The 14,630-nt window shown below is 41.4% G+C and overlaps 1 non-coding gene across 1 annotated transcript; it reads right to left on the reverse strand.

The window, feature by feature from the left end:
- Positions 1-1,746: 1,746 nt before the first annotated feature.
- Positions 1,747-1,824, reverse strand: TRNAK-UUU (transfer RNA lysine (anticodon UUU)). Its single transcript has one exon. It is a non-coding gene; the product is annotated as a tRNA-Lys (tRNA).
- Between the last annotated feature and the right edge of the window lie 12,806 nt (positions 1,825-14,630).

Raw genomic sequence — 14,630 nt, forward strand, 5'->3', positions numbered from 1 at the left:
GGATGAAGATAGTGATGCTATCCTTTGATTCAGAATTACCATTAAACTACTCGTTTGCTTATCCCTGCATGTACATTGACCAGTTTGCTGAATACAGCATGAATGAATAAGCTAACATTAGACAAAATGAGGATTTTTTTTAATGAGGGCATTGCACGTTAATTAGCTATAAGATTTCCCCAGAGTCTATATATATTCAGTTTTACTTGATCAGTTTGTGGTTACTGTTTTTCCTTGCTGAAATGTATGTGTTATGTGTTTGTTTGTGTGTGTGTGTGTGTGTGAGAGAGAGAGAGAGAGAGAGAGAGAGGCAGAGGCAGAGGCAGAGGCAGACAGACAGACATATAGACAGACAGATGGACAGACAGACAGAGACTGTGATTGAGATTGTGACTGCATTGCTTATACTGCCTTTGTTTTGATATGTCAAGCAATGGGATTTTTATTTATTTATTTCAAAATAAACATATTTCTAGTTGTCGTTTCCAGTTTTCTTCCTGAAGGTTGATGTCTGAACAGTTGAAACAAAAAAGCAATGTGCATATTTATAATTTAGATCTTTATTAGCAGGAAGTGTTTAATGAGAGCTGGTCTAGTGTAGAAACTAAGAACTGGGAAATTCAGACCACATCCTGCATGCATTGAAAATATACACAAGGACACCTGAGCCTGCATGGGCTGAGCCTGCACCATGGCCAAGCCCCCTGTGCATTTGGCCAGTGCATGAACTTACTGGCATAGAGAAGCGCTATGCATATATATCAGAATAATTCCTGTCAGAGTTTTGGAGGTTATGCCATCTGGAACCAGCCCTAGGCCTCAACAGTACAGTACCGTATTGGCCCGAATATAAGCTGCACCCAAATATAAGCCGCACCTTTAAAATTCAAGGGGAGGGGAGAAAAAAAGTCAATACCCGAATATAAGCCACTCCCTTAAAATTTCACAGGCACTCACACCCATTCCGTTTTTTCATATGTCTGTTTCAGCAAGCAAAAGCATAAAAGCCAGTTTTTGTAAGGTCGCGAATTTAAGCCGCACTTTAACTTTTCACAGTCAGATTTGGGGGGGGGGGCAGTCAGGCTTATATTCAGGCCAATACGGTAATATATTTATACATTAAATGAAATGTCAATGTGATGTTGTTATAAGCTATTTTTTTATATAAAAAATCACCCCACTGTATTGTTCACTTCATATTGTAACGCTTGCTTATTATTAGTCAATGGTTGTGGTTTATGGTTTAAATTTAAATATATAAAGGCCTTTTAAACAACAACAACAGCTGCAAATCCAGACCCATGTGTTTTTGTATCATTTAGACATGTGTACGAAACAACTCTATTTTTGGTGTACGAAACAACTCTATTAGATATGACTTTAAGGAATGGGCACAACAAAAAAGAAAGCTGAGATCTTTTGTGAAGATATCAGATGCTTCTCTCGGCTTAGGATAAGAGCAGTCGAATTGTCAGTGCCACAGAACCTAAGCAGATGCCAGTTTTATCTCCCGTGATGATAATCAGAAGTTGAGTTCCATTTCAGCATGGGTTCCAGAAGGGCAGCTTAAGGCCTGAAGGCACAGGACTGGAATGTGGCGCAAGGAAACAAACTGAAGAGGAGACAGAGCAGAACTTGGTATCAAGAGTACAGAACTACCTGTGTAGCTTAGCTTATCTGTACTGTATTAGCAAAAGTAGCTCTAGCAGAACCATAAAACTATAGAATCATAGAATTGTAGCCCTTTTCCCCAACATGGGGCTTGAACCCACAGCCCTGAGATTAAAAGTCTCACGTTCTACCAACTGAGCCACATTGCTGGGAAGCAAGCATATGATTCTCCAACAGAAGAGTTCCGCTTGTTTCCTCCTTGCTATGCAAGAAAGATGCTAAGCAAACCCTATCGTGTGTTTAATTTTCTAGTTGATGGATATGTGGAGACTGAGGGAGGAAAACTGGATTAAATTATTAGGATTCTTCCCACCACACACACCCCAGCTCTATGTTCTTTCTTGAATCAGAAAGAAAGCATAGGTTATTTTTCACCCTGAAAGTTCTGCTTCTCGTCACATAAGGGATTGGAGGTTTTTGTTTTTTTTGCTGTGCCTTTTTTTTAACAGCAACAAAAAACATTAGTAACATAATAGCCTTGTGGATATCCAAGTCTCCAAAGGAAGGCGTAAGGGGGAAACCAGGAATATTTCAGTTCAGTGCTGCTCACCCCATCTGATCAAGCCCATGGGTTGGCAGGAGCAGAGCAATATGGCTGGGTTGTCTCAGGCCAAATGGGCTTCAATGCTAATCTTCCTTCTGTTTCATCTTTTCCTGTTTTTTTTCGCTGGGACACATCATTCTGCTGTACTTGAGGGTTCACACACTTCAGTGCGGCTGTTTTATTTCACTCCTCGCTCAGTGCAAAGTACAATGAAAGCCAGGAAAGAAGACTTGAGATCTGCACACTGTCAGTGGTACATAGTTCTGGCTGTTGTTTCCGTTTGATGCCTTCAGTTTTATCCAAGGATTATGCAGGATGGGAATAAAGGAAGATTTACATGCCTGAACATGGGTCAAATGACAGTCAGAAAACACATGTGTTCCAGCTTTTTCACCTGTGCGCTTTTCCTGGCATGCATTCCTTGAAAAGTCTTCTAACCGACTGTGGCAGAAATTGCTGGTAGGAGCTTTCTTCTTATACTTAAGTTGAAACGGAGTACATTTTTTGTTTATTTCTAAGGCCTTTGTTTCATTCTGGCATCAGTTTAGCCTATATCATCATATATATCTATATTTAGAGATAATAACTTCCTAATGCTCCATCGCATTCTAGCATGATGAAGAAACAGAACCAGGATATGGGTATGCAAATGAGGGGAGGGGCTATGCAGAAAATCACTGACTTGAGTTACCCAGGGGTTAGGAAGAAGGTTTGGAGCCCGATCCTAGCCATTTTTGCTTCAAACTAAGGCACACTTGCACTCAGTGGAACCTGAATTAAAACTCAATTTTTGCAAAATGTGCCAATTGGAACAAAGATCCAGCAATTCTTCCTGCAAAGTCATCTATCACGTACTGTCAAATTTTGACTGCTACTGAACGTTGTCAGCTTTCAAATCTTACCTAATATTTGCTAATACTTGATATGTTGACCACTACATATCAGATGCTATCAAAATAATGCCAGCGATTGCATGCCAGCTGTCAGATACTGTTAACTGTTGATAAACTTTCAGATGCAAAGGGGGGGGGGGAGAGATGCAGAATATCAAACATCAGTGGAAAAAAAATTACTAGGAACACTACAGAATATTTACCATAAATATCTACAAAGGGAGAGGCCTGTCATAATGATTGGCATGTTCCAGTCTTGTATAACCATTTACTATTAATTTTAGCTTGCTTTTCAGCCAAAATTCAGGCAGAGAACAACGTACAGCAAATAGTAATTTAAGTACTATAAAAAGAAAAATCTATGTCTAAAAGTAAAGAGCAGACCACAGCAGAAGATGAGAGGGATAGTCAAATTCAAGTAGTGTAAAATATTCTCAGCAGAGAATGTACATGGCCTTCTAGAAAGGAATGTCTTACTCCCCTTGAAGCAAGTTGGTGAGATTGAATAGCAGTTCCACAGAAAAGACACCACAACAGAGAAGACCCTCATTGTGATATCAGTAGGGTGATGTCAATAGGGTGGTTGTGTGTCCTACTTTACAGAGGGCATTCCTCTTTTTAGTAGTGCAGGTCCTCTTTTTTTTGTCACTATATAACTGGCCAACCCAGATTGACATCTGGGCATGGGGGCTCCCATATTGGAGGAGGTGCTACTTCAGGTACACAGAGCCCAGATTATTCAGGGCATTGATGTGCAATATGATGTCTGGTGATGGTGAACATCTAGCTGGCAGCCAAAGTTAACTTTAAATAATTGGCTAGGATCATGCAGAGAAAAAAGAGGAATCAAATGAAAGTGCAGAGCACGTAGATCTGCCAAACACACACACAAATACACACACACACACACACACACAGAGAGAGAGAGAGAGAGAGAGAGAGAGAGAGAGCTTTGCAAATTTGCTCCCTAAATCATAAAGACAAAAGAAACAAAAATGGAAAATGCTGGGCATAGTCTTTGAAAGCTATTGGCTCTGGGAGTTCTTGTGTCAGGTTGGTTGAAATGAGCCCTTGCTGGCCACTCACTCTGGAGCCTAGGTATTATGGACTGTTTAATGAACGTTCCAGCAGCTCATTTTTAAAAAAATAAACTGTTGGTGTGCAAGGCCTGGGGACAAATAGAACTGTCTATAGGAAAGGTTGCAGAGTGGGGTGTGCCTGCACTTTCAGGGTTCCTATTCAGTTCAATGGAAGTTTTGCAGAAGACTTTCCACAATGATTACACCCAAGCACGTTTCCAATCATATTTGCTAAAGGTAAAGGTAAAGGGACCCCTGACCATTAGGTCCAGTCGTGACCAACTCTGGGGTTGCAGCACTCATCTCGTGTTATTGGCCGAGGGAGCCCGCATACAGCTTCCAGGTCATGTGGCCAGCATGACAAAGCCACTTCTGGAAAACCAGAGCAGTGCATGGAAACCCCGTTTACCTTCCCGCTGTAGCGGTACCTATTTATCTACTTGCACTTTGATGTGCTTTCGAACTGCTAGGTTGGCATGAGCTGGGACCGAGCAACGGGAGCTCACCCCATCGCATTGATTCGAACCGCCGACCTTCTGATCTGCAAGCCCTAGGCTTTGTGGTTTAACCCACAGCGTCACCCGCATCCCTTAAAGATCAACTAAATATAAGCTTTCAAGGTATGAGCTTTTGTGTGTAATACTGTACACACTTTATCAGATACTCTGAAGCAAAGGTGGCTTCAACCTTATAACTGTTGATGACTGTTATGGCAGTTGGTTCCACAGGGAAGGGTAAGGGATTTTTAAAGGGCTAGATGACCAAAATTAGCTTTAGTGTATATAATGGGACCTGATTCCAATATCTCCATTCAGACCAGGTCTCTCCATAGTTTTTAGTTAGGTAATGAGTTGCAATTCAGCAACTTCTCTTTCAAGTGTGTTTCTAAAATTCTTTTGCAATAGGACAGCTACTTTATTTTTTTAAAAAATTATTCATTTTCAAACACATAAACAATACAAAAGCCAATACAATACAATACAATACAATACAATACAATAACACAAAATACCTATAACATTTTCCATTACCTATATCTTATTACCTCTTTGGGTGACTTCCTCGAGTCCCCACTCTCTGAATTTCATTTTATCTCATCTACTTTGAGATACTTTATCTACAGCTACTTTGAGATCCTGTATTGAATGTCCTGGGAGATTGAAGTGTTCTCCTATTGGTTTCTCTGTTTTATGAATCCTGATGTCAGATTTATGCCCATTTATCCTTTGGCGTAAAGTTTGTCCTGTTTGTCCAACATAGAGAGCTGAAGGGCACTGATGGCATTTGATAGTATATATAATGTTGGAAGATGAACAATTAAATAGGCCTGAGATGGTATGTTTGATGTTATTGGGGCCAATAATGATGTTGTCCTGGTGTATGTGGCAGCAAAGTTGGCATTTAGATTTATTGCAGGCTCTTGTGCCAGTGTCCATGTTAAGTCTGGTTGTTGTATTATCGTGTGTGTGGAGCTGTTTAAGATTGGGTGGCTTTCTGTAGGCAATGAAAGGTTTTCCTCCCAGAGCTCGGGAAAGAGAGCTGTCATTATCTAAGAGATGTTGCAAATCTGTGACGATGCGTTGAACTGTTTTAACTTGAGAGCTGTATGTGATTACTAGTGGTATTTACTACAGGAAAATGAATATAGCTACATCCTTCCTAAACACCCCAAAATCAAAAGAAACAATTTCCATATTTGGGGGGGGCACGCCTTCAGCGAGCACAGACAGCGCTGCCCCACAATGCTCCGCGGCACCTCATTTGATGCGCCCCCTGCTGGGCAGGCGCCCTGGCGCACTGCGCCAGTCAGCCCAATAGGAAGGACGGCCCTGACCCTACTATATCTGTCATTGACAGCTGTATCTGAGTGCCGCAAGTGTTTACATTATTTTGTCTTTTACGTTTTAAAATGAACAAGTTTTCATCTTCTTTTAAAACAGAGTACATGAGGGGTTGTTTTTTTGTTTTGTTTTTTGGTGTCTGATTTATAATTTGAAGCACTGAAGGTTAACACTCCCGCAAACCCCTCACTTATATTGATAAGATTAAGATTTCCCACCTCTTATTCATTAACCTAGACATCTAACAGTGGCTTTCATGGGCCTTTAAAAATCCTCTGACAAATGTTAATTGGGTTTAACCATGCTTGTGAAATAGGGCTGCATTTACAAATCAGCACGTGCTGAGGCAGTCAGGGGGCATTTTACAAACTGTTGATGTCCCTCTGGGAGATCTGTGCAGTTGAACTAAAACTTTGCTCCGAGAGATCCACATGCTGCCTACACCCCAAATAAATCTGCAGGTTATCAATAAAGAATTCTTTAATTGGCCCAAGTGTATTATTTATTCATGGGAAGATAAGTGAGCCTTAGATTCCCTCCTTTCCCAGAAGGTTAGGGGGCCTACACACAACTCACAAATCTTTCTGGATAATCCTTTACTTGAACCAGAAATTATATTATGCTTTTGTTCTTTCATGCCGAAAGCTGCCCAAGCGGGCGGTGATTTATGAAGCTGGAGTCCTGAGTCTCCCGCCAGACAGCCCACTTAGTCACAGTAATGGCTGTGAAACAGATCATGCATTCTGAGACAGGCTATAATTTGTGCTAAAGAAACTTGTCCATTTCAATTATAAAATTTAATTTGCAAGGCTCTATAAAAGGTTATGAAGTGGAGGAGGGGGAGGAGAATCCAAGGAGCCAAACATTATGTTAGTGGCATGCGTGAGAGAACCACATGCATATTGTCTTGGCCACAGAGATTGGGGGTTCTGTACAGCATTTTTAGAGCCAAACCCCTCCCCAACCATACCACTATGGTGGCCCTGGTACTAAGTACTGGGAGAGGGGGAGCAGGGGTCAATCTGTCCATTTTCGATTCTCTTTTTTCAAGTCTTAGGTTTCTGCGTCAATTTGCCAAAAAAATAAATTAATTAAAAAAGGCATCACAAAATTTTGTTTCTCCTAATACACACAATTTGTGTGCAATAGGAGGAATGGCCGCTGGGAGGAGCGCAGAGAGAAGAAATGCCTTGGTGCATATGCAGCAGCACAACCGAATGCCTTCATCAGCCCTGGCTGCAACAAAACATGTCTCTCCTCCTCTACAGATACATCAGGCGCTGTAATTCTCCAATGATTTGCCTTTACCCTGGAAGGCGCACTCTTTCATTGTCTGCTGAGACATAAGGATGCCAACAATTTCCCCCAGCACAATGCCTTTGTATATGTTATTTGCATGAACATGAGCATTTCAATGTACTTTGGGGGGGGGGTTGAAGAATTGCACTGCAAAATTTGGAGAAGTGCAAATCTTAAAGGATAGTTCCAATTCAGTTTGTGCATTGTTCTGCAAAATACAAATTCGATAGGTTTGCATCTAAATGGGAACAGAATCGGATTTCCCCCTCTTGTCCCCCGTCAGGGTGACTAGCCATGCTGTGGGTGGGGGAGTTTGATTGTATAGGGCTGAAGAACGGGAAATACTTTAAAAAACAAAGTTCTTTGGGAAATAAGAGAAACTGAAGTGGTGGGGCATTGCTCAGGAGAGGAAATCTTCACAGTTCTTTTTGTTCCCCAAAGAACCATATACAGTGGTACCTTGGTTCTCGAACGTAATCCGTTCCAGAAGACAGTTCAACTTCCCAAATGTTCAAAAACTGAGGCTGCAAGTTCAATTGTAAAAACTGAAAAACACGCAGTGGAAACCATTCGACTTTTGAGGTGTGTTCAGAAATGGAAGCAAATTATTCAGAGGGTGGGGTTGGGGTTGATGGGAATGGGTGATGGGCTGATAGGAGTGGTAAACCTGTTGATAACTGTTAACGGCTATTAATGACTGCAATTGGTCTTGCGGGGGAGGGGAAGCAAGGGCTGAGGTGCTAAGGAAAGCTTGATCATGTATAATGAGATAAGAATCCTATGTCTCTGTTCATCCCAGGTGGCTCCATGGTTTTAAGCTTGCTAATGAGTTGCAATTCAGCAACTTCTCTTTCCAGTCTGTTTCTGAAATTTTTCTGTAATAAAACAGCTGCTTTGAGATCTTGTATAGAATGTCCTGGGAGATTGAAGTGTTCTCCTACTGGTTTCTCTGTCTTGTGATTCCTGATGTCAGATTTATGTCCATTTATCCTTTGGCGTAGGGTTTGGCCTGTTTGTCCAATATAGAGAGCTGAAGGGCACTGTTGGCATTTGTTGGCATACACAATGTTAGAAGATGAGCAATTAAATAGTCCTGAGATGGTATGTTGGATGTTGTTGGGGCAAGTAATGGTGTTGTCCGGGTGTATGTGGCAGCAAAGTTGGCATCTGGGTTTATTCAGCTTTTCCCCTGCAAGACCAATTGCAGTCATTAACAGTCGTTAACAGTCATCAACAGGTTTACCACTCCTATCAGCCCATCACCCATTCCCATCACCCCCACCCCCCACCCTCTGAATATACATAAGGGTCTGGTTACTTCTGTTTCAGTGTATCTGATGAAGTGTGCATGCACACGAAAGCTCATACCAAAATAAAAACTTAGTTGGTCTTTAAGGTGCTACTGAAGGAATTTTTCTATTTTGTAAAATTAGTGAAATGAGTAACCTGAAAAGCATAAATAAAATAAAAGAAGAAGAAAAGAAACTGTGCTCTGCCTACACGACTGCTGGTGGGGGCAAAAGGGAGAAGATTTGGTGCGCAGAGAAGCCAAGCAACAACACTTTACAGAATGCCCCGGCTTTGGCTGAGTTGTCAAGAGCCGGGGCATTCCTGAGCGCCATGTTGCCACTTGGCTTCCTTGTCCCTGGGCAAAGAAGCTGAGTGGCAGCATTTTGTGGAGCACGCCAGCTCTCACTGAGTCTGGCGAGAGTTGGGGCATTCTGTCAGCGGAAGTGGCAGTGGGTGGGGCATAGCGGCAGGGCAGGGGCAGGAGATTGCAGTACCTGTATCACCTCAGGTGGTAAATTGGGCCATCTCGTCCTTCTTGATTGCCTGGACCGGCCCCTCCTCAACCTTTTATGGATTAAAGCGACATGATTGGGAATCAATATTAAGTAGACTTGCTTCTGAGCAGCACTTTTTCAGTGGCACAGATCTCTCTCTCTCTCTCTCTCTCTCTCTCTCTCTCACTCACTCATACTATTTGTAGCAGGCATGAGAAGCCATTGACACTTGAGATGAATTGTTTCATGTGGAATTACTGTCATTTAAACATCATGCTGCAAACCTTAGACTTCAGCTTTAATAATAAAAAATGACCATGTTCTTGAGCCGCCCTATGATGAAGTATTTGCTACGCTCTTTAAGATATATTTATGCAGTTGTCAGCTATGACTTTGCAGAAATTTACAGCCAAAACATTTCTGCAGATCCTTTGAAGTGCACCCCAAAGAAAACTGGGCTTTGCCCTACTAAACATTTCTCCAAGGTCTGTGTCGTGGTTGTTTCCTCTCAGTTATTTGTTTCCTCTCAATTGATGGAATTTTTAGTTGGTCTCTTCAATCAGCTCAGCCACATCAGCAGATCTTCCTTTTTTAGGAGATGGAAAAGATGGTAGCAGTGCAGAAAGGCAACCAACACGTGCTTGATTATAAATATTTGTGAAGTATTATTAATCTAAATGTTAACAACCGGAAATTATTCTTTGAATTCCTATTCTTGAAAAAGAACCTGCCAGAAACAACTCGTTAGGCCAGGAAAATATATAGTTTCACCTAGAACTCAGCTACATTAGTCAAGAAACAGCTTTTTGAATGCACTATAAAGGTGCAACACCAGATGGCGCCAGAGAGCAAAAAAGATCTCTAAGTGATTTTCCATAGCGTTTTTTTTCTTTTGTTATAACAATTTAATTTCTGGCGGGACCGCCTCTCCTGGTATGCCCCACGGAGGACATTAAGGTCCACAAACAACAATATTCTGGAGATCCCGAGCCATAAGGTAGCTAGATTGGCCTCTACTAGGGCCAGGGCCTTTTCAGTATTGGCCCCAACTTGGTGGAACGCTCTTTCACAGGAGACCAGGGCCTTGGGGGATTCGTCATCTTTCCGCAGGGCCTGTAAGACAGAGCTGTTCCGCCTGGCCTTTGGGTTGGACTTGGTCTGACCCCTGTGTTTTTCTCCCTCATGGCTTGGATTTATGGACTACTTAAAATGAGGCTGCACTTTAGCATTTTAATCTGTATTTTAATTAATTGCTTTTTATGTTTTATTGTAATTTTATTGGTGTGAGCCGCCCTGAGCCCGGTTTTGACTGGGGAGGGTGGGGTATAAATAAAATTTATTATTATTATTATTATTATTATTATTATTATTATTATGTTTCCCCCCCCCCCTGTGTGTAGATCCACCCCTATAGCCCAGCACTGCAGACTGAAGTACATAACAAAAACCCCACCCCTTCAATCTATGAAAATCTCTAGTCAAACATGTTTTACAAATTTTTGGAGACGTAAACAGATTGCATTGTATATATGGCTTTTGTGGGCCCTTACTGCCTAATGCCACCTCCCTGTGTGCTTCCAGATCACCAGTACTTTGTGGGAGCAATTCAAACATAATAGAACTTTATGTTTGTATAGTTTAAGTGGATTAAACCGCTCTGTCACCCTGACACAACACATCCATTTTTAAATGGACTTTGTGCAGCTTGGAAAGTGATAGGAAAATGAATGAACACGCCACAAGCAAATCAGGATGGATACAGAATGAAAGTCATATAACCATCCCATAAACAAACCAGAACAAATGCCCATCCGCACCATACAATGGAAGAACATTTATACTATTTCCAACTCCGAATAGACTTGCTAAAATGTATAAATCTGAATCAGAAAAGTGCTGGAGATATAATGAGGTTGAGGGTACTTTTTATCATATGTGGTGAACTTGTAAAAGGGTAGAAGAGTATTGGGAAATGATATATAATGAATTGAAAAAAATGTTTAAAAGCACCTCCCCCCCCAAAAAAAAAACAGAGTCCTTTTTGTTGGGGATAATTCAGAGAGAAACTCCCAGGTGTCAAAAAATACTATTTATGTATGCTACTACTGCGGACCGTGTTTTGTTAGCCCAAAAATGGAAAACTAGCGAGGTCCAAACCAAAGAAGAATGGCAACTTAAACTGATGGAATCCGCACAGCTTGCAGATTTAACATATAGAATAAGAGAACAAGAATAATATACAGTACGTTTAAAGAAGACTGGAAAATGTTTACTGAATATATGGGTGAAAACTGTGTTCATTTAAAAATGCTGGTAGCATTAAAATAAATTCAACAGTGTAAATAAGTTTTGATGGCTGCAACAATGGATTACTGAATGGTTTAGTTCATGTAAAATACGCAGGGATGTGTGGTATGCAAAATGAACCAAGGAAAGAGAAGAAGTCATTGATTTAAGGTTGTTTAAATGAATATTTTGAAATGTAAATTAGAAAATTTTATTGACTTCCCCCCAGGAATCCTGGGAACAATAGTTCACTCCTCACAAAACTACAATTCCCAGCACCTTTAACAGTTCAAGCAAAATAATTGTGTTCACAAGCTCCTGAGAAAAGAAACTCTCTATGTGATCTCTCCTTGCTATATATTTATTATCTTGATTTCATTTCTATTCTACTAGAATATTAGATGAAAGCATTGCAGGGGGTTGGACTAGATTACTCATGTGGTCTCTTCCAACTCCACAGTTCTATGATTCTGTAAGTATTTGCAGCTTCCCACATGGTGCATGGCTTTGATCAGCATTTAGCATTTAGGAAGGCAAATGGGGTCCCAACATTTACGTCTTTTATTTATTCTTTATTTTATTCACATTATATACAACCTGCTCTTCCCTGTCCGTGCAGTCCCAGAGTGAGGAACAACACTAAAGTACAATAAAATGATGCTTCATTGAAAAACAGCTTTAAGTAAAACAACAACAATAGACTAAACATTGTAAATGCAACCTCAGGCCTACCCAGCCAGAATATTAATCTCCAGACGATTTCACTCTGCTTGATGAATCAGATAGCAATGCCTAATCCCAGTTGTTAGCCCAACAGTAATACATTATCTGGTAATTATTGTGTAAATGAAATCACTTTTCTCCAAATAAATGACTATTGTGTTTCAAATCCTGCATATTTTCCTATTTAAATCTTAATTATATACATATGCAAATGTGGTCTACTGATTGATTAATCAACCAAATTTTCTTCGGTTGGGTTGAAGCCAGACAAAGTTGATCCCTCCCAGCATGTAAAATCAAGGAACGGAAGAACCCCTGATCTGATGCTCATGTGATGTAATAAAGTCACTACCAGGTGACCAAACAGCATCAGGTATGTAAGGAATTTAGAGGGTTTTGTTTGGCTTTACCCTCTAGTGGTCAGAGCTGTCATTTCCGCATTTAAAGACTGGAGAGTAGAAACCGAAAATGGGTGCATGTTCAGGATTATTTAGCCAGGCATTTTGCCTGGGGTGAAGCCCCCAGAGGGCTACAATGAGGCTCTAATATTTATTTATTTATTTATACCCTGCCCCTCTGGCTGGGTTTCCCCAGCCACTCTGGGTGGCTCCCAACAGAACATTAAAACATGATAAAACATCAAACTTCCCTAAACTGGGCTGCCTTCAGATGTCATCTAAATGTCAGAAAGTTGTTTATTTCCTTGAGCTCTGCCCAGTATACACGATGGAGTGTCTCCACCCCCATCGTTCACTGAGGTCCAGCTCAGAGGGCCTTCTGGTGGTTCCCTCCCTGCGAGAAGTGAAGCTACAGGGAACCAGGCAGAGGGCCTTCTCAGTAGTGGCGCCCTCCCTGTGGAACACCCTCCCTTCAGATGTCAAGGAAATAAACAACTATCTGACTTTTAGAAGACATAGTTCTCCCAGTTTGAGAACTTTACCGTGGTCTAAGAACAGAATCCGAACGGTGGAAGGGCACCGGCAGTGGGAGGCCTCATTAGGGAAAGCACGCCTCGGTTTAAGAAGGTTTCGGTTTAAGAACAGACTTCCGGAGCGGATTAAGTTCGTAAACCGAGGTACCACTGTAATAGCTTGATGCCTTTTCTTTTTCTCTTGCTTATATGCACATGCTTTTGTGAAATTTCTGGTAATGCCAATCATAACATTTAATGTATCCTGAAAAGTAGTGCAGCATTGTAGAAATATGTGACTCCTTTCTCCTGCAGTATATTATTTTGCAAGGCTTCACTGTTGTTTTAAAATTTCAAGCAGCCTTACCTTGGATTTAGTTGCAGCTGATCACTTTGCTTTTGCTAATGATTGATGAGGTATCCTCATCAAAACCTTCAAGTGAGTCATTGGAGCAGAAAGCACGAGTCCTTAGAAAATGCATTAAAAACCAAGCCAATGGAAATGGCATCAAGATTCTCCATTAACTGTCTTCTTAGACCTGGAGGGAGGGAAAGACAGGCTGAACACCAGGAATTTTCTAGTAAATAAACATATTTCTAGGGGGAAGTTCGAGGCAACTAAGAAAAATGAAATCACTCTTGCTACAAGAGTTAAACACAGCAAATCACAGAACAGAATGGTACTCGGGGAGCAAACAAGCTTGAAGTCCTTCAGGGGGTTAGCATTTTATTGAGAAAAGACAATGCAGTAGGCGCCAAAGGAAAGAACTGGATGCCATCAGTCTTCTGGGGCTCCTCGAGTAGCTTTTTTCAGGAAAAAAGATCAATTAAATGCTGCTGCACATAAAAGACTTTCAACCCAGTTTCATTTGGCGCAAATCTTTGGAGCCAAACGTCGCCATACACACAAATAGACCTGTCGTAATCAATGGGTCTTAACTCAGTCATGAGTTAAGCTCAAGTATCTTTGGTTTCAGTGGCTCCTCTCTATGTCCGTATGGCTATGTCTGGATTCAGCCCAACCATTCCAGAACATCTCCACAATCAAGAGGGAAGCGTTGAGTCCATTGATATCAGGGCTGGATCTACACTGACTCGTTTAATGCCATTTTCCCTTGCTGGAACGATATTAGATATGCTGTTTTATAGTGTCACAGGGCATACTTGTTAACTAAAATGTTTTTTACCTTGGTTTTTTCCATCAAATGTTAGCCAGTGTGGTGTAGTGGTTAAGAGCAGTAGACTCGTAATCTGGGGAACCGGGTTCGCATCTCCGCTCCTCCACATGCAGCTGCTGGGTGACCTTGGGCTAGTCACACTTCTTTGAAGTCTTTCAGCCCCACCCACCTCACAGGGTGTCTGTTGTGGGGGAGGAAGGGAAAGGAGAATGTTAGCCGCTTTGAGACTCCTTCGGGTAGTGATAAAGCGGGATATCAAATCCAAACTCTTCTAATATCCACCCACACTATTCCCCAAAACACTGTTTCTTTCCCTGCTGTCGGTCGCTGATTGTTCTGCTCCACCTTCTGATATCACATTTTAATTCTTCCTTCCTCCCCTCCATGTTTCACCAATTAGCAGCATAAGACGAGTAAAAAGT

This window comes from Zootoca vivipara, chromosome 5 (assembly GCF_963506605.1).
Source record: "Zootoca vivipara chromosome 5, rZooViv1.1, whole genome shotgun sequence".
Lineage (NCBI taxonomy): Eukaryota > Metazoa > Chordata > Lepidosauria > Squamata > Lacertidae > Zootoca > Zootoca vivipara.